We start from the raw sequence: 19,011 nt of genomic DNA, 5'->3' as shown, positions 1-19,011 counted from the left end.
CCTCAGAATGGCTGCAACAGTACCTGCCTTTCTAGAAGGGGCCCCAAGACCCTTAGGACCAGGACGACCAGGGTTTGATCTATGAAAATTTTTTACCAGCCGATCTGCATGAACATCCGCTGCAGGGACCCATGACCTCTCTTCTGGGCCATAACCGCACCAGTGCACCAGGTACTGCAGGGAATTCCTGACTAGACGGGAGTCCAGAATGTGACTGATTACAAACTGCTCCTCCCATCCACTAGCACAGGAGCTGGGGGTGGTGAGTCATTTCCAGAATCGATGAATGTTTTGAGCAGAGATTTATGGAACACATTGTTAATTTTCATTGTGCTGGGAATTTCTAACCGGAAGGCCACCGCGTCAATCTTCTCAATTATTTTAAACGGGCCGATAAATCGCAGGCCCAGTTTAGCGGATGGTTGTTTGAGTTTTATATTTCTGGTAGACAGCCACACCAAGTCTCCAACACAGAATCCCACCCCCTCAGAGCGGTGACTGTCTGCAACTCGCTTGCCGCGCCGAACGGATCGCTGTAAATTTTTCTGGACCTCCGCCCACACGGCCTCAATGTTGGAACAAAACTTATTTGCTCCTGGTACCTCTGAAACCTTCTTGGAAAGGGGGCCAAAACATGGGTGAAATCCGTAGTTACAAAAGAACGGTGACATCCCCGTAGCCTCCAGTGGTCTATTGTTTAGAGCAAACTCGTCTAGTAGTAAGAACTTCGACCAGTCCTCCTGATTTTCCCAGGCATAACAACGTAAATACTGCTCCAGGTTCTGATTACACCTCTCAGTTTGCCCATTGGTCTCAGGATGGTATGCCGAGGAAAACGAAAGCTGGACACCCAAACGAGAGCAGACTATTCGCCAAAAGCTAGACACAAATTGTACGCCGCGATCGGAGACTATATTCTCTGGCAAACCGTGTAGTCTAACGATGTGGCAAATGAACAAACTCGCCAATGTCTTGGCATTAGGTAAACCGGGGAATGCCACAAAATGGCACATTTTACTAAACCGGTCCACTACCACCCACACAACCGTGTTGCCATCGGAAGGTGGTAAATCCGTAATGAAGTCCATGGACAAATGCGTCCATGGTCTCTTAGGAATAGGTAGCGGCAATAACATACCGGCTGGCCGACTGCGGGATGACTTGGTTCTCGCACACACCTCACATGACGAAACAAAACTGAACGTATCCCGTCGTAATGACGGCCACCAATAGGTTCTCGAGAGTAACTTACGGATATTATTAATCCCCGTATGCCCGGCCAACACCGAACTGTGAATCTCGGCCAGCACCTGTAACCTTTGATGAACAGGAACAAAAAGATTCCCAGACGAAAGCTTTGACGGGGCCAAATTTTGTGCTTTACGGACTTGCTCCTCTAACTCTAATGACACTGCTGACACCACCACCCCTTCAGACAGGATAGGGGCAGGAGGTTCCTCAGAAACTACTGGAAGAAAACTTCTGGAAAGAGCATCAGCCTTCACATTCTTCCGGCCTGGACCATATGTAACTAAAAAATTAAAACGGGAAAAGAAAAGCGACCAGCGTGCCTGTCTGGAATTAAGTCTCTTGGCAGATTCCAGATATATGAGGTTTTTGTGATCCGTGAAAACCGTTACTTTGTGTCACGCCCCCTCTAGAAAATGGCGCCACTCCTTGAATGCCCAGCAATTCCCTGTCCCCAATGTCATAATTTCGCTCCAAAGACGAAAATTTACGGGAGAAGAATGCACACGGGTGGAGATCTTGCAATGTCTCTGTTCCCTGAGATAGAACTGCTCCAACCCCCACCTCTCAAGCATCGACCTCAACAATAAAGGGCCTGGAAGAATCTGGCTGCACCAGAACCGGAACAGTAGCAAAACACCTCTTCAATCTCTGAAATGACTGCATAGCTTCCGTCGACCATTTAGTAGGAAACCCCCCCCCTTCTTAGTCATATCAGTGAGAGGTCTAACTATCACTGAAAAATTCCTAATGAATCTACGGTAATAGTTGGCGAACCCCAAGAACCTTTATAAGGCTTTCACATTTTCTGGTAGGACCCAATTCTGTACTGCTCGGACCTTCTCAGGATCCATCATGAACCTTCGTGGGTAATTATATGCCCCAAAAATGTGATCTCTTGTACAGCAAACACACACGTTTCTCTTTTGGCAAATAAACAATACTCACGCAAAGCTTGGAGGACCTGGCGAACATGAGAAACATGGGACTCCAAATCCGGAGAGAACATCAAAATATCATCCAAGTATACTAATACAAATCTGCCCACAAATTGAGAGAGAACCTCATTGATCAAGGACTGGAATACCGCAGGGGCATTAGTGAGTCTAAAAGGCATCACCAGACTCTCAAAATGCCCCTCTGGGGTATTAAACGCAGTCTTCCACTCGTCCCCCTCCTTAATCCGGATTAAATTATATGCCCCGCGCAAGTCTAGTTTGGAAAACCAGTTGGAGCCATTCAACTGCGAAAACAGATCTGGGATAAGGGGGAGAGGGTATGGATTGTGTTTCGTGATTTTGTTCAATTCCCTAAAGTCAACACAGGGACGTAACCCGCCATCTTTTTTCTTTACAAAAAAGAAACCAGCTGCTAGTGGGGAATTAGATGGTTGTATAGGATTCCTTCTCAAGCCGTCCTGGATATAATCTTTGAGCGCCTGTCTCTCAGGGGCCGCTAGGTTGAACATGCGACTCTTGGGGAACTTGCAGTCAGGGAGAAGTTCAATGGCACAATCCCCCTTTCTGTGTGGTGGTAATTTGTCTGCCCCCTCTTGAGAAAACACATCAGAGAAGTCAGCGATAAATTCAGGCAACTCCTCTGCCTGAATAGAGGCTATATCAGCAGAAATGCAACCGGACAGACAACCAGGGCTCCATTTAACAATGTCCCCCTTTTCCCAGTCCACTACTGGGTTGTGTAGGCGCAGCCAGGGCAATCCCAGAACTACCTGCGTAGGGAGGGATTCCATGACATATAGTGTTATATATTCCGTGTGGAACAGCCCAATCCTTAAATGGAGATTAGGTACACAAAAACTCAGATTTCTCTGAGATAGTGGAGCAGCATCAATGGCGGACACCGGGATGGGAGAATCCAAAGCACTCATCTCTAAGCCTAAATGTTTGACCGTCTCCTGATGTATTAAATTAATACTAGCTCCACAATCCAAAAAGGCTCGTATGGGACTGTCAACACTGCCACAACGAATTTCAGTGGGAAGTACCAGCCTGGAAGAGGATACCCAAGCAATCTGATGGCCTAGCGGAACCTTCCCTCTAACCTCCAGGCCATCTAGTTTTTCCCACTGAGCATTACGACGTTGCAAAACTGAGCCATATGACCTGTACGATTACAGACAAAGCATCGGCCATTAAACGGTACCGTCCTTCTCCTCCTAACCCTGCCAGCTAGAGACCCCAGCTGCATGGGCTCTTCCATACCTGTAGGTAGGAGGTCGGGATCCGTAGACAGTTCCTGATCCGTCTCCCAACTTTAATAGCCAGAAACATGGCCTCATCTAGACTGCGAGGTACTAGATGTCCTACCAGTACGTCCTTGATCTCATTGGACAGACCACGAGAGCCTGACCAAACACTGTCACATCAGTGAGTAGAGTGGGGACCTAGACCCTCGGTCGGAGCCCCTGAGAAGCTCTCCACGGAGCACATTTTGGGAAACGCTGCTCTAGATCATAGATCAAACTCGTAGGCTGTGGAAGTTAGTGTCCCAGACATGTCCTATTGGCAATAAACGTGGTGAGCGGGCAGTTCACACAAGTGCGACAATGTTGTGGGGACATTCCTGTGACCCCCTTGTGTGTGCGGCTGAGCATTATCCTGCTGGCTGCCTCTTGGAAGCCGCTATGAGAGAAACACATGTGGCTGCAGGATCTCCTCAACATATCGCTGAGCTGTCATTGTCCCTCGTACCACTGCTAGGGGTGGTCGACCGTTGTATGCAATGCCCCCCCCCCCGACCATCACACCAGCAGAGGGCAGTATGCTGCTACACAGAAAAGGCAGGATTGAGGCGCTCACCACCCAGTTTCCAAACATGAACACGCCCATCAGCGCCCGAACCAAACCTAGATACATTGCTGAAGACAACCCGGCTTCACTCTGTAACACTATAGTTTGCTCGTTCACGACACCGCTGCAAATGGAGGTGACTGAGGGTGTCAAAAGCAGTACATGTAATGGGGGCAGTGAGACCAAATGTCCTTCAGCCAAATGCCTGGAAATTGTTCTGACAGCCACAGGGGTGTAATGATGGTGCCACCTGTCTCTCGATGGCGGACAACACAACAGTCAGAGCTGCTTATGCTTGTTGGACAGTCAGACAATGCTCTCTCCTGTTGGTCTGTTGAGGGTATCCTGAGCCTGGTCACCTTGTGTACCCTCATGCATCCACTGGTCCCAACACCTTCTAACAGTTTGATCAGAACGGCCCAGGTGGGGGGCAATTCGTCTTACGACCACTCACCCTCTCATATTCCAATAATGCGCCCCTCTCAAACTCTATTAAAGGGGTTGTCCTGCGAAAGCAAGTGGGGGTATACACTTCTGTATGGCCATATTAATGCGCTTTGTAATATACTGTACATCGTGCATTAAATATTGGCCATACAGAAGTTATAAATTTACCCCCTCCACGACTGGCGTCCCCGTTTCCATGGCGCCGACCAAACTTCTCCTCTGGTCGCACGAACAGCCGCGCTTGCGCACTGAAGACTCCTCTTCTTGATGGTCCGGGCTCCTCCCTCTTCTTCGCGTCATCACGTAACTCCGCCTCCGTCACGTGGTGCCGATCAGCCAATGAGGTGACTGGAATCGGCAGTGGAGCGCAGACTGGAGAAGAACATCCACGGTGCACCATGGGAGAAGACCCGCGGTGCACCGTGGGAGAAGACCGGCAGCGCCATCTTTGAAAGAAGATTCTTCATAGCTGCAGAACGGGGATCCAGGTAAGAGACTTAAAAAAAACAACAAAAAAAAAACAAATAGATGCGCTTTTACTGTGTACTATGTGGGGGTCTGTGCAAAAAAAAAAAAATATTATGTTTCGGTGTGGGACAACCCCTATAAGGTCATGTTCACACGGCTGAGAATATTGTGCGAGATTTGTGCTTTACAAGATGCACAAATCTCACACGAATATGAACCTCATTCTTTTGAATGAAGCTATATACATGCTGCAGAGATGGAACTGTAGGTCGCGTTTTGCAGCAAAACAAGAACTTCTTCTAGGTGCTTGATTTTTCTTTCTTTTTTTTCTACAAACTGTGTATGTATTATAGGGTGTGTCGTGTCAGTGAAAATCAGTAATGTTTATACATTGGCTTGCACATTTGGAACCTAATGTATTTGGATATGGAGAATTCATTTCTGGTATTATTTTGTAAAGTATTGAGGTTTACCTACCGGGAAATGGTAATTAAAATGACGTGATAATGTTCATAATAATCATATTACAATTGCCTTTTATTGACAGTATAGAAACATTTAGTATCAATGAATACAATTTATTTAATAATTAAACTGCAGGATGGAAGCAAAATAAAACCTACTTTAGTCACGGCTAGGGAAAATAAAACACCAGTAAGTTTCAATAACTTGAACATAAGAACAAACAGGGGATAAAACATGGTGCATACGAATAATGACGGAACTGCAAAGAAGTCTATCCGCATTTTGTTTTAGTGCACCAAAGCAAAACTCCAGGCAGTCAGTGATATACCGGAAGTTATTACCGTATTTTTCGCTTTATAAGACGCATCGGATGATAAGACGCACCTGGGATTTAGAGGAGGAAAATAGGAGAAAAATATTTTGAACTCCCCAGACCAGGCAGTGAGGGAGGTATTACAGGAGAAATAAACAGCAGTAGTACCGCCTCGGAATGAAGTATATACCACTAGGTCAACCTGTCATTCAGGACCCAGGAAAGCTGAGTATAAATGTAATGGTAATCTCATTACTTGTCATCCAGCTTTCCAGGAGCCCTGAATCCCACGTTAAATAGTTATGGCAATGCATGTGGTATGCATGCTTGCATAACTCTGCAGTTGGCATTCAGGATCCTGGAAGAGCTGAGTGACAATGTAATGATTCCATTAGTTGTCACCAAACTTTCCAGGAACCCTGCATGGCATGTATCATTATGGTTATGCATAACTAGACACAAATATATACACAATGCAGGCAGCTCTTTCTCCCTCTGCCCCTCCCCCTCCCTCTCCTATGTAGCTGACAGATCTGAGAGTGTCTGTACATACAGCTGACTGCTGAGGCAGGGGGGAGCAGCAGCTCCCTCTCACTAATCAACTGTTGTATAGGAGCTGGTGTGCAGCGGACCTGCTATCTTTATCACACTGTCAGCAATATAGCAGGAGCTGCCTGTCTGTACAATAGCTTCCTGCTCCTCCCCCGCCCCCCAGCAATCAGCTGTTGTACGGGCCACTCTGCTCCTAACCCCCCACCAGCAATCAGCTGTTGTACGGGCCGGGCCGCTCTGCTCCCTGCTCCTCCCCCACCCCCAGTAATCAGCTGTTGTAGGGTGCTCTGCTCCCTGCTCCTCCCCCGCCCCCAGTAATCAGCTGTTGTACGGGCTGCTCTGCTCCCTGCTCCTCCCCGGCCCCAGCAATCAGCTATTGTGCGGCCGCTCTGCTCTACTGCTGTGTCGGCTTTGTATGCAAACGGCCGGCACAGTGAGAAGGATTTGCGATCCTCTTCAGCTCCGGCCAGGTCTGATCTCGGCACGTTCGCTCTATAAGACGCACTGACTTTTTCACCCAACTTTGGAGGGGAAAAAAGTGCGACTTATAGAGCGAAAAATACGGTACTTATTATTTAAGCTTGGAATGCTCTTAGAAAGTCTTCCTTTGTTTTCAAAGAAAGCTTCACTCTCCGATTACGCAACGGTGTTGGTCTAAAGCCATCTCTCTTGGACCAACCACACACTGATTCAGCTGCCCTTTGTAACCCATTGGACTGCTCTCTCACAACTTTGAGTGTGCAGTGACTATGGGGCAAGCTCCGGAGGGGACAACTTTCAATGTATCAAGTTGGCCAAAAACCTGTTTGCTGTGAAAATAGTGATGGTCTCTGCCTCCCAATCAATGAGTGCTTTGAGGTCGCAAGCATCGAGGTTTACAGTTTCAGGAACTACAAAAGACCGCACTGCAGTGGAAGCTTGTTCACTTCCAGTTCTTATTGCCATTCTGCTATTATTGTATTAACTACAAACACTCTCTGTCTTGTATCATCAGAACAGAGAAGAGCGACGAGTACATTCTCAGGATGAGCCCACCAGGATCCGCTTTTTAGGTAGAGCTTTGAGGCATTCTTGACCCTCACATCTTGCTTCCCCAAAAGTTGAAATGACTTTGTAGATGCCAAGGTCCAAACTTGATCTCATGTTTCACCTTAATCTCATAGAACATGGGAAGGTAAACTTGTGTTACCCAGGTTGCAAGCAGCTACAAGAATTTCGTATCCTCAGGTCCAAGATTATGCTTGCTCATATAGAGCAGCATGCCCCACATGCCACAAGTAAGCCACCTACTGTGTGACAGTTAACCACATTTAAGAGCTGCTTCTTCAGGATTGAGCTTGCCTTTCACTATTGCATTAAGATACTTCCATGCTACTACGCTGTCAGTGCTCATTTGGCTAGCAATATTCTCGCTGATATCAACAAGAGGTTCCAGAAATGGAAGTGGCTCAAATTCAGTCTTTCTATTCAGAGTCTCAACTTTGGAATAGAGTCTACCAACTGTACCACACCAGCCTTTATCTGAAGAGGTTGGTCCATCAAGCTTTGCCACAATACGATGGAATGGCTGCTCATTGATGTGAAGTCAGCAGAAAGATCTAAAAAGTCTTCGTTTGAGTTCTTCAACACAGTGAAGCATGCCACCTTTCCAGCCAGACATATCAGTAGTAGTAGCATTGCCAATTAGTTTGAGGCTAAGATCTATACCTCTGTCCTTTACCCAGTCGAATAATCCAGTTGCACACTGTTTGTCCAGTTTTGCTGTTCTTGTTTTGGGCTCTGGTGTATAGTGAGTAAGATAGTGAATAGAGATGAGCGAACGTGCTCAGCCACGCCCCTTTTTCACCCGAATACCGCGATTTTCGAGTACTTCCGTACTCGGGTGAAAAAATTCGGGGGGCGCCGTGGGTGAGTGGGGGGTTGCAGCGGGGAGTGGGGGGGGGGAGGGAGAGAGAGAGGGCTCCCCCCTGTTCCCTGCTGCTACCCCCCACTCACCCACGGCACCCCCCGCCCCCCGGCGACCCCGAGTACTTTTCACCCGAGTACTGAAGTACTCGAAAATCGCGGTATTCGGGTGAAAAATGGGCGTGGCCGAGCACGTTCGCTCATCTTTAATAGTGATCTTTAGGCTCTTCTGTAACGGTCATATGACTTATCTTGATGGTGCGTTTCCTGAAGGTTCCTGTGATCTCATCATGCATAAGATTAAAGTGTTATCCTTCCTATCAACAAAAGTGTTACAGTCCCCAGTCATCTCCACGACAGCACCACCTGAGATAGCCTCCTCCTGGTTGGACAGGAACACACCGAGAGGTTAAAAAGCTTCCCCCTCTCCCACCTTCCTCAGTGTCTTCCTGTCCTGCTAGGAGGCAGGATCCCCGAGAGGTGCTGGTGGAGACGCCAGCATGAAGAAAATACTCACAGCAGGATCAGAGGGCAGTGGGTCTGCCTGTCCTCCCTTCTGGATGGGTCCCCCGGGCCAGGTTTCTCCTGCAGCGGCCCATGGGGGGGGGGGGTACAAAGTGGGGGCCTCAGCTCTTCTTCTTCACCGTGCATAGGGCCGGGGGCAGTGCTCCCTTTGATGCATGTCGGACGGGGCGGGGTGCCGTGTCACGTGACTAACTGGATTACATCATCGTGTAGGCGTCGCCGAACGCAAGGAGGGGGGAGCTTGGCGCGGAGGCGTCAAATTTGAAAATTAAAAGGAACCTGAGAGAAGAGAAAACTCGAACAGGTGAGCCATTGCTATTAGGCTGGCTTATATTGCTCCAGGGTGTCTGCAGCACTGGTTTACAGATGAGTGCTCCAGAACTGGACACCGCTGAGTCTTCAGCCACAGCGAGGGCCGTAAGTAGCCAGTTCAGCAAAAATTTTTATGCAAAAAGTCCAATGTATAATGTTTGGAATATTGCATCCTTATCCGCAAAAAACTCTGCTTGTCTGCCAGGGGGATAAAAAAGACGCCCTTCCCAAAATGAAACCCAAAAATGTGCAAAGTGCGGATTGAGACTGCTGGCTACGTATGAGAGACCTCTATGTACGGCATGCATAGCCAGGCTAGTTAAAGAGGAATCAGGGGGATTCCTCGAGGATGTCAGGAGGAAGTTCGGTCAGCTCTGACATCGCAAATAGTGTCGCCAGCGGGGGCATCCAGGGCTAAGCGCCAAAAAAGGGCATATAGCCCGGAAGAATTTTCAGACTCTGAGAGCTCAATCGAGGAGCAGGAAGAACCAGCGCCCGAAGAGTCCTCAGATGATGAAGACTCTAAGAAATATCTATTTCATCAAGGAGACTTAGCAGAGCTCATTAAGTCAGTCAGGGTTACACTCAAGATGAAGGAAGCCAGAGAGCCCCGTACTATACAGGACGAAATTTTTGGGGGACTAGGGGAAAGACGCAGACATACCTTCCCAGTCCATAGCAACATTTCCAAGCTGATTCAGAAGGAATGGAAAAAGCCCGATGCGGGATCTTTCTCCTCTAGGGGGGTTAAGAGACGGTACCCGTTCGAAGAAGACGTGTGCACAAGCTGGGAAGAAGTACCCAAAGTGGATGTCCCGGTGGCCAAGGTGGCTAAAAGAACAACTCTGCCCTTTGAGGACACCACGCAATTAAAAGATCCAATGGATCAGAAGGCTGAGGGCCTCCTGAAAAGATCATGGGAGGCAGCAGCTAGTACACTCAGACCGGGGGTCGCAGCCACATGCGTGGCCAGGACCTTAGGGGTGTGGTCGGAGCAGCTGGAGCTCCATAAAACGAACAAAACTCCAAGGGAGCAGGTTATAAACTCTCTCCCTATCCTAAAGATGGCCGCAAACTTTTTGGCGGACGCATCGGCAGAGAACAGTAAAGCTCTAAGCAAAGGCGACAGCCCTGTCCAATTCAGCCAGAAGAGTCTTATGGCTACAGTTCTGGTCAGGCGATTTAGCCTCAAAGAGCAAGTTGTGCTCACTTCCATTCCACAGCCAATTTCTCTTCGGCCCAGACCTCGACAAAATTCTCGAGAAGGCATCCGACAGGAAGAAGGGGTTCCCAGAGGAGAAGCAACAGAGGGGGAAGACCTTTTTTCGGGCCCCAGCGCAACAGCCCGAACCTTATCAGGGGCAAGGGCAAAACAGGGCGCTGGAGTTACCCCAACGGGGATAGAGGGAGAAATTTCCTCTTCAACCCCCACCAGGGGGATTCAACGAAGCAGAGACCCTGACGCCATCCCAGTTGGGGCAAGGCTGGGGAACTTTGCGGATCGATGGGCCACGATTTGCGAAGGCACGTGGATCCCAGAAGTCCTACAGCAGGGATACCAAATAGAACTGGTGTCCCTCCCCAGAAGAAAATACGTTACCACAAAGGGCTCAGCACAACAATTACGCCTACTACAGCAGAGCGTTCAGGACCTACTATATTCAAACGCAGTATCCTTTGTACCTCAGAACGAAGTGAGCTGTGGCCACTACTCCAGACTCTTCCTGATAAGGAAACCATGTGGGAAACCGCGCATGATAATAAACTTGAAGCTCCTGAACGCCTTCATCAAATACCCCAAATTCAAGATGGAGTCAATCTCCTCAACAGTGAAGCTGATACCAGGGGCAGCCTATATGGCGTCTAGAGGTCTAAAAGACGCATACTTTCATGTGCCGATCCACAGGGATTCTCAGAAATACCTGAGGTTCGCGCTAAATACGGGCAGAAGAACAAGTCATCTTCAGTTCAGATGCCTTCCCTTCGGGATTTCCTCAGCGCCCTGAATATTTACAAAAATCATGGCAGAGGTAGCAGCCTACCTAAGGAAAAGATCAGTCCTGATAATACCTTATCTGGACGACATCCTGATTGTAGCAGAGTCCTGAGAGCTCCTGGCAGAACATCTGGCAATGGTGCTCGATCTGCTCCAATTCCTAGGATGGATATTAAACTGGGAGAAATCCAGCTTAGATCCCAGCAGAGAAAAGGTATTCCTGGGCATAACGCTCAACTCGGAGGCTCAATGCTCCTTTCTTCCCGAGATAAAGATACAGAAGATCCGCCAGCTGGTGAAGACCTTTCTGTGGAGGCGGTCATGTACAGTCCGGGAGGCCATGTCAGAAAGCCTGACATTGTGCATCCCGGGGGTAGTGTGGGCCCAAGCGCATACCAGAGCCCTGCAGATCGCAGTCCTTTCTGCCTGGGACAGAAGACAGTCCTCATTAGGAGCAAGGATGCGCATCCAAAACTCAGTAAAAATATTGCTGTGTTGGTGGACATCCCCAGCGAACCTGCGAAGGGGAGTCCACTGGATACAGAACCTAGCCACACACGTCACGATTGACGCAAGTGCCTGGGGGTGGGGGACGCACGTGGGAGACCAACTTTTTCCAGGTCCCTGGCCGCAGGAGATAAAAGGTCAATCCTCAAACTACAGAGAACTCCAGGCGGTTTGGAAGGCCCTCGAACAGCTGGGGGATTCGGTAGGAAATCAGCACATAAAGATCCTGTCAGACAACACCACGGTGGTTGCCCACATTCAGTAAATCCAGAAAATCTTCCGCTGGGCAGAGGGCCGAGTCCTCTCAATTTCGGCAACACATCTAAAGGCGGTGGTGAACCAGAGGGCAGATTTCTTCAGCAGAAGACATATAGACCCAGGAGAGTGGTCTCTATCTCAGGAGGCGTTCAGAATCCTGACGAACAGGTGGGGACCCCCTCAACTGGATGTATTTGCAACCAAGGAGAACACCAAGGTGAAGAACTTCTTCTCCCTCAGACCAGCCAACAGCGGTAGACACCCTGAGCCAGGATTGGGGAAAAAAGCTTGTGTATGCCTTTCCTCCAATACCATTGATTCCAAGAGTGTTGCAATATTTCAGATCACAGATATGCACACTAATCCTGGTGGCCCCCTTCTGGCCAAAGAAAAGCTGGTACGGTCTTCTAAAAACTCTGAACATCCAGGACCCAATCATCTTCCCGGCCCGGGCAGATCTACTGACGCAGGGACTCCTGAGCTACCCAGATATAGACAAATTCCACCTAACAGCCTGGATCTTGAGGAATCCACACTGAGAGGGAGAAAGTTCTCTGAGAAAGTAATTGGGACCCTAATGTCAAGTAGTTGAGCTCTGTAGAGGAATATTCACCCTGCGATTGATACAGGGTACTATAGAATTGTTGAAATCTATTCAGGATATCTCTTGGATCCGAAAGTGTGACTCTCTCAGTCGACCTAATCCTAAGTATCATAAGAGGGCAGTCTCCTGATGGGCCATGAAGGCCAAAAACTTGCTTGACTGATTGCCCAATTCAAGGAAAAATGGACGACTAAGGAAAAGCTTCCTCTGGGCTTTTTCTACAGTGTATGTTTAGAAGTGATGCACTCCTGCTTTTTTTGTTTTTCAGAATGGGAGAACCTGAAGAATGTGCCGGAGCCGTGTCTTTCCTCTGCTCTCCTGACGCTTCATATATCACCGGGGAAACTCTAGTGGTTGCAGGAGGGGCACAATCTCATCTATGAACGTCATATGTAGATCAAGCTGAATACTGCCACAAAGAAAAAATGATGTTGAATATATTTTCAGAATGGTATATTTCTGTTTAGGAAATAATATGACTGTATCATGGATGTAAGATTGTACCATACTGTAGTAGGTGAAAGGAGGATACAACATGCTTAAGGGGGAGGTCATGAAATAAAGTAAAGGGATGACAGTAGTGTTCCTGTCACACCACACATGTGTCCTTATTGTCCTTTGGGTGTTGACAGGGAATGTGCAAAACACTTCAGAAAATCAAAACTGCACCAAATTTTGTAAAGTATTTCACATTTTTTTGTATAATTAGAGTATGGTGAAAGATCTGCCTTTGAAGACTCATTGTCAAATATTTAATTAGGGTGTACTAAGTAAAGGTTCATTTACACGCAAAGACAATCTTTCAAATGATTGACAGTTTCAGCGATCATTTTGCATAAAGTACTAATGGGCACTAATGTCCATTAGCACTTTATCAGCTTCATTTGCATGAAAATGAGCCTCCTGGAGCTGCTTGCAGTACACAGCAGGTGGTCTGAGCTCTGCATACAGCTCTTCTGTTTTCAAATGTGCTGTCAGCTAAATACAATGTAATCATCTGCTCCCATGGAGAACACAGCATTCAGTCCCTGCTATCATTCTCCAGCTGAATGATGGATTTTATGCTCACCTAAAAATCATCGTTCACCCGAAGAGTGAAAGACAGAAGCGTTTACCAGCAACGATTATTGCTCAAAAGCCATCGTTTGAACGAATTTTGAGCGATAATCGTGTGTAAATGAGGCTTTAATGTAGTTTCTTATAGAGCAGCTACAAAGGCCATTTGTCACTATAGATTTATCACTTTTGTGCATTGTACAGATTTCATTGATTACAATGAAAAGTGTGTAATGCTCATTTCCACCTGTAGGGATGCTGCAGGAGAGCTAAACACTTGCTGCTTGGTTTCCCCACAGATTACAACTGATACTTGGAGTCCTAGAGACAGGTCACCTTAGATCAGCTTACTGTTAGGGGAGTCTTCTAATAAAATGGGATAGGCCAAGGTGGATGACCCCTGTAAAGTGTGTTTGTTATTACTAACAATCACATTTTTTAGTATATTCATCAGAACATATACTTCATATGTAAACCTTACTGAATTCTAAGGTGTAAAGTTTACATATATTTAAGCCCAATCTTGGAGCCTGTACATAATAAACAAAAAAAAACAACTTCCAGTTTGCATTCTATATAGGCAGGTGACTGAGTCCTGTGTGCATGCAAATGTGTCTCAAGCACTTTACACAAAAGGGCCAAATCATTTCTGCAGTTAACTTTTCGGAATAGGAATAGCCCTTTATCCCCCATCCATGGGATAGGGAATAACTAGCAGATCAATGGAGATCCGACCACTGGAGCCCTCATTGTTCACAAGAATAGGTGCCCTGCAAGTCTCTAAATGAAGGAAGCGCAGGTTAGGCAGGTGCACTGCACTCCATTCATTTCAATGTGAGCACTTGAGAATCTTCAGTGCTCACATTGAAATGATTGGAGTACAGTGCACCAGCCCAGCCTGTGCTTCATTAGGAAACGGACTGGGCTCCCATTCTCATGATAAGTGGGAATCCCAGCATTGCGGACCCTCATCGTTCAGCTAGTTATACACTATCCAGTAGATTGGGGGATAACTTGTTGGAACCAGAATAGCCCTTTAAGTGCTGTGTACATACATCTGAACTGTGCTACATTGCATGTAGGAGTGAAAAGTACCAATAATGTGGGATAAGTTATAGAGGGTCTTTCACCTCTCCTGACATGTCTGTTTTAGTAAATACTTGTATTCCCCATAAAATAACAATTCTGAAGCATCTTTTCTTAGAACTTTGTGTTATGCTTTTCCTCTTAGACATTTATGACTAAATTGACAACTGGGTGTTCCCATTTCCTTTGACAAAAAGGGTGTGTCCCTACATTGTGGGATACTGTTAGCAGTGACTGTCCAATGAGAGGGTGCTGGGACACGCCCAACTGGTAACAGCCAGCTGACAATTTACTCATTCATTTCCAGAAGGAATAACCAAGGAACGGCATAACGCAGAGTTCAAGGAAAGATGCTCTAGAATTGTATGATTGGGAATGTACGTTTCTGGTAAAACAGGAGAGGTGACAGGTCCTCTTTAAAAAACTGATGAGAGGTCAGGAGCGGTGGGACAAGGGGGCAGGTTGTGAGCTGGGACTTGTAGATGAGGAGAGTCATTGCTGTTACAGGAGCAGCACACATACATTGTCAGTCCAGAAGTATTTGGACGGTGACAACATGTTCATAATTTGGCCTCTGTATACCACCACAATGGATTTGAAATAAAGCCACCAATATGTGCGGTGTGGACTTTCAACTGTAATTCAAGGAGTTTAGCACAAATATTTTATTAACCTTTTTAGAACTGCAGCCATTTTTACAAGACCCCTCCATATTCCCAGGCACAAATGTAATTGAAAAAACGAACCTAATTCTAGGTAAAAGAACTCTCTGTAGTACTGAGGTGTGCAAATAAGTGATGGAACAATCCTCCACAGCACCTCCTACTAGAATGGTAGCTACCCTTTGAGTTAGTATCCAACTTTTTAACAGACCTTTAAGTATGTTGCAAGGCCTGTTAAAAGGTTGGGTATTGACTCATAGTGTTGCTATCCTTTAAATAGGTGATGTTATGAAGGATTATAACTCATTTACATTGCTTTTTCCAAGGGTCTCTATAAAAGCCCATTAAGACACAATGATTATCGCTCAAAAGTCATATTTTGAGCGATAATTGTTGTCTTAATGTGTGTTGCGTCCTCTGGAAATGCAACCTCAAAAACACAAACAAAAGGCACAACTGTGCAAAAGGAAACATAAAACTAAGAGGAATTCTCTCCCTATCGTCACCTAACCCAGGAGGGGGCCCTGCCTACTCGACGGACCGACCGCTCTGACAAGTGCGAGCCCGCACGCATGCCTGGGCCACTGACAAGTCCCTATAGGGAGCCCTAGGACAACAGAAAGGCAAAACAGAAAACCAAACAAAGCATAAAAGAACTTAGCTAGTAGCTTCAGCCAAGGTGTGTTCCTCCGTCACTGTCCAAAGGTAACTGAAGGATTGACCAGCACAGGAGATCATGCTCGCACTGTTTAAGTAGGAGCCAAGCTACTCAGTACCAGGTGCTGACTGATGTTACTCCTGCAACTATCACACCCCTCAGCTCCAGGAGAAGCAAGGGCACACCCAAAACCTGATTTGGCCTGCAAGCCAGGTGCAGGCCTCAGAATGGCTGCAACAGTACCTGCCCTTCTAGAAGGGGCCCCAAGACCCTTAGGACCAGGACGACCAGGGTTTGATCTATGAAAATTTTTTACCAGGCGATCTGCATAAACATCTGCTGCAGGAATCCATGACCTCTCTTCTGGGCCATAACCGCGCCAGTGCACCAGGTACTGCAGGGAATTCCTGACTAGACGGGAGTCCAGAATGTGACTGATTACAAACTGCTCCTCCCCATCCACTAGCACAGGAGTCGGGGGTGGTGAGTCATTTCCAGAATCGATGAATGTTTTGAGCAGAGATTTATGGAACACATTGTTAATTTTCATTGTGCTGGGAATTTCTAACCGGAAGGCCACCGCGTCAATCTTCTCAATTATTTTAAACGGGCCGATAAATCGCAGGCCCAGTTTAGCGAATGGTTGTTTGAGTTTTATATTTCTGGTAGACAGCCACACCAAGTCTCCAACACAGAATCCCACCCCCTCAGAGCGGTGACTGTCTGCAACTCGCTTGCCGTGCCGAACGGATCGCTGTAAATTTTTCTGGACCTCCGCCCACACGGACTCAATGTCGGAACAAAACTCATTTTCTCCTGGTACCTCTGAAACCTTCTTGGAAAGGGGGCCAAAACATGGGTGAAATCCGTAGTTACAAAAGAACGGTGACGTCCCCGTAGCCTCCAGTGGTCTATTGTTTAGAGCAAACTCGTCTAGTAGTAAGAACTTCGACCAGTCCTCCTGATTTTCCCAGGCATAACAACGTAAATACTGCTCTAGGTTCTGATTACACCTCTCAGTTTGCCCATTGGTCTCAGGATGGTATGCCGAGGAAAACGAAAGCTGGACACCCAAACGAGAGCAGACTATTCGCCAAAAGCTAGACACAAATTGTACGCCGCGATCGGAGACTATATTCTCTGGCAAACCGTGTAGTCTAACGATATGGCAAATGAACAAACTCACCAATGTCTTGGCATTAGGTAAACCGGGGAATGCCACAAAATGGCACATTTTACTAAACTGGTCCACTACCACCCACACAACCGTGTTGCCATCGGAAGGTGGTAAATCCGTAATGAAGTCCATGGACAAATGCGTCCATGGTCTCTTAGGAATAGGTAGCGGCAATAACATACCGGCTGGCCGACTGCGGGATGACTTGGTTCTCGCACACACCTCACATGACGAAACAAAACTGAACGTATCCCGTCGTAATGACGGCCACCAATAGGTTCTCAAGAGTAACTTACGGATATTATTAATCCCCGTATGCCCGGCCAACACCGAACTGTGAATCTCGGCCAGCACCTGTAACCTTAGATGAACAGGAACAAAAAGCTTCCCAGCCGGAAGCTTTGACGGGGCCAAATTTTGTGCTTTACGGACTTGCTCCTCTAACTCTAATGACACTGCTGATACCACCACCCCTTCAGACAGGATAGGGGCAGGAGGTTCCTCAGAAACTACTGGAAGAAAACTTCTGGAAAGAGCATCAGCCTTCACATGCTTCCGGCCTGGACCATATGTAACTAAAAAATTAAAACGGGAAAAGAAAAGCGACCAGCGTGCCTGTCTGGAATTAAGTCTCTTGGCAGATTCCAGATATATGAGGTTTTTGTGATCCGTGAAAACCGTTACTTTGTGTCGCGCCCCCTCTAGAAAATAGCGCCACTCCTCGAATGCCCAGCAATTCCTTGTTCCCAATGTCATAATTTCGCTCCAAAGACGAAAATTTACGGGAGAAGAATGCACACGGGTGGAGATCTTGCAATGTCTCCGTTCCCTGAGATAGAACTGCTCCAACCCCCACCTCTCAAGCATCGACCTCAACAATAAAGGGCCTGAAAGAATCTGGCTGCACCAGAACCGGAACAGTAGCAAAACACCTCTTCAATCTCTGAAATGACTGCATAGCTTCTGTCGACCATTTAGTAGGAAAACACCCCTTATTAGTCATATCAGTGAGAGGTCTAACTATCACTGAAAAATTCCTAATGAATCTACGGTAATAGTTGGCGAACCCCAAGAACCTTTGTAAGGCTTTCACATTTTCTGGTAGGACCCAATCCTGTACTGCTCGGACCTTCTCAGGATCCATCATGAACCCTTCGTGGGTAATTATATGCCCCAAAAATGTGATCTCTTGTACAACAAACACACACTTTTCTCTTTTGGCAAATAAACAATACTCACGCAGAGCTTGGAGGAGCTGGCGAACATGAGAAACATGGGACTCAAAATCCGGAGAGAAGATCAAAATATCATCCAAGTATACTAATACAAATCTGCCCACAAATTGAGAGAGAACCTAATTGATCAAGGACTGGAATACCGCAGGGCATTAGTGAGTCCAAAAGGCATCACCAGACTCTCAAAATGCCCCTCTGGGGTATTAAATGCAGTCTTCCACTTGTCCCCCTCCTTAATCTGGATTAAATTATATGCCCCGCGCAAGTCTAGTTTGGAAAACCAGTTGGAGCCATTCAACTGCAAAAACAGATCTGGGATAAGGGGGAGAGGGTATGGATTGCGTTTCGTGATTTTGTTCAATTCCCTAAAGTCAACACAGGGACGTAACCCGCCATCTTTTTTCTTTACAAAAAAGAAACCAGCTGCTAGTGGGGAATTAGATGGTTGTATAGGATTCCTTCTCAAGCCGTCCTGGATATAATCTTTGAGCGCCTGTCTCTCAGGGGCCGCTATGTTGAACATGCGACTCTTGGGGAACTTGCAGTCAGGGAGAAGTTCAATGGCACAATCCCCCTTTCTGTGTGGTGGTAATTTGTCTGCCCCCTCTTGAGAAAACACATCAGAGAAGTCAGCGATAAATTCAGGCAACTCCTCTGCCTGAATGGAGGCTATATCAGCAGAAATGCAACCGGACAGACAACCAGGGCTCCATTTAACAATGTCCCC

The sequence above is a fragment of the Eleutherodactylus coqui genome, chromosome 5 (assembly GCF_035609145.1).
Source record: "Eleutherodactylus coqui strain aEleCoq1 chromosome 5, aEleCoq1.hap1, whole genome shotgun sequence".
Classification (NCBI taxonomy): Eukaryota; Metazoa; Chordata; class Amphibia; order Anura; family Eleutherodactylidae; genus Eleutherodactylus; species Eleutherodactylus coqui.
Note: the sequence above shows the minus strand (reverse complement) of the source record.